Below are 2,615 nucleotides of genomic sequence, written 5' to 3'. Positions count from 1 at the left end.
CTCAGGATGCTGCATGCTCCTGGTAGCGGCACAATCTCTGCAAGGATGTTGCAATGACGTTTGGGTCAGTGTTTCAGCTGTGTGCACTCCAGCTGCCAAGGCTGCAATGTAGCTTCCTGGTTCTGTGGCCAGGAAGACAGAAATGACTTTCGTGCCAGTTGTGGTCTGTGCAAGTCATTCACTGCACCCATGTTGGCTGTAACAAAGGATTGCACCCTGAACATTGTAGCTTGTCAAAATAATTCAATTTTGAAGGCTTCAAGGGTCTCAGTCCACTTGGAGACCTATGGAAAGAAACAAGAGGAAGAGATTCTGCTGTTTCCAAGATCACAAACCGGGAACAGAAACAAATCTCAACTACTCAGCTCCCTGTTTACATCACTGAGCAATCACATATTTTTTATCATAATATGGAAAGTCCTCTTTTGAACCTTTACACAAACCAAAAATCATCCTGTACTCTAATGTAAAGGCAGTGGTCCTCTGTAGGGCTTGGCTACTTTAATTATAAAAGGACAGCTCACTCCCCATAGTCACAGTCCCTCACAGAGAGAGAGTCTAAGTGCAAATTTTCTTCTACTTTTCAGCTGAAGTTCACCCAAACCATAGGCCACAGCTGTCCCTAGTGTCCTATTACATCATAGTCTCCTATAGGAACCAATGTTAGCAGGATGCATCTGGATGGAGGGAACTAAGGTGACGTATATTTGTCACTCAAAGCACGGAACTGTATACATGATTAGTTCTAACTAATGAGCAGGAAGAAAGAAATTATAGATTTCTCTATAAGAAGAATCTGTAAGATTCCCCCTGGAATGTATATCAGCATATGTCTACTGCTGATATTGGTAGAGATTATGGTAGAGACAGTAAAAATGTTCCGGACAGATCCATAAACTTTGCCTCCCCTCTGAGATATGATGAACATGGCACGTTTCACTTTCTTAGATGGTTTTCAGATAGCGAAATCTGTCACTGCGCTCAACAAAGTGTGGACTGAAGCATAACAAATCATCTTAATCATTAGGGTTTGGCCTACTTTTGCAGAAGAAATGAGATACAGCACAGTCAGTAGCAATGCAAGACCTTATCAATACATACATTCATGGTTTTGATCCCTCTTCCACATCAGATATCACTGTGTAGTTTTATTTTCTTTTATATCCTGGCAAGCGTAAAGTTTCAGACTTTATATTACAAGGCTGTGGGGCAACAACCTCCACACAAGTCTTACCTCTGATTCTACAGTACTAAACATATCTGACTGGACAGTGCTTGAATCTAAGGACATTTCCTTTGCTGGCTCCTGTCTAGAGCTCTCAGCAGACAACAAGGGCAAGGTCAAATGACTTTTCCTATTACCTAGATACAAAAGAAGGAGACAAGGCAACAAAATGGAACAGTATGCGAGGAAAAGAAGGTGAAGCTATGATAGGAAGTGGCAAGCAGTAATGCTTTGAGATTTTCAACCTGGTAATAAGAATCCCCAAATATGAACCAGTGAGACCTCCCTCCAAATCCTCATTAAAAATCCCCATGAAAAAAAGCCAGGAGGATTTGCTGTCATTTGTTTATGCTTCCTGATAGCACTCTGGGCACTTAGGAAAAGAGCAGTGTGAAATAAATGAGTCAGAAAAATGGATGAGGGGATGACAAATGCATGAGCTATTTTTCTCAAGTGATGCTTGCTTTCCACATTTCTTAATTTCTAGAGAGAAGTTATTCACAGTTAGTGTTCCCAGGGCAGGTACAGTTCTGCTAGCTTGTTTTATGAACTCAAATTTTATGTGATCAAATGGAAAATGCTGTATTGTTTGTTTGACTTAATGACTTTTCCTAAACTACACAGACAGGAAAAAGGGAGAGTTCCAGCTGTGTGGTTTGTATTTCATATACATAACATTTTTTCCTGTATTTATTTTTTCTTTATAAAAAATCAGACAATCAAGAACATCGCAAGGTACTTTAGTAATAAAACAGAACTTGAATTATTTAGGCTTACTAACTGGCTTTCTGTTATATGTGGCTTTTCCCACATAGGCCGAAGCAGAAAGGAAGCAAATATTTAATAGAGAGTTGGAGGAAAAACTATTTTTCTCAGCGCTGTGGAAAAACCTTTATAATGTTACTCCCACCCTTAAACTGACTTTAAATTGCCAGTTTCAAAAAACAAAAGTCCAAGTTTGAAGCAATTGATTAATTTGTGAAATATCACTCACTGTAAATGGAACCATGGAATATTTAAAACTGGTTTTGGTTTCTTCTCAGCTGGGCCATGACATCAATATCAACATCCCCTCAATTTTTTGCTTTTTTCTACCTGGGCCAGTATCTCCACTTCCCCACCGTTTCGCCCTTCTCTCCGCCACTGCTGTACAGACAGCTTCAAGGGAAAGAATTCTAGCAGTCATCTTTTGGGAACCAAACCCAGGAAATCAACTGTCCTGCAACAAAATACATGAGCACAGTCATGAATTTCTGTGTCATGATCCAAAAAAAGCTCCATGGACTGAGGAGGGAGCCTTGTGAGCTGGCTAATCAACATCATTGAGCACAAAGACACAGACTGTGATCTACTTCTAAACAGATGATGAGATAAACTGCAAGATCCTAAA

The sequence above is a fragment of the Gallinula chloropus genome, assembly GCF_964237585.1.
Source record: "Gallinula chloropus genome assembly, chromosome: 1".
NCBI lineage: Eukaryota > Metazoa > Chordata > Aves > Gruiformes > Rallidae > Gallinula > Gallinula chloropus.
Note: the sequence above shows the minus strand (reverse complement) of the source record.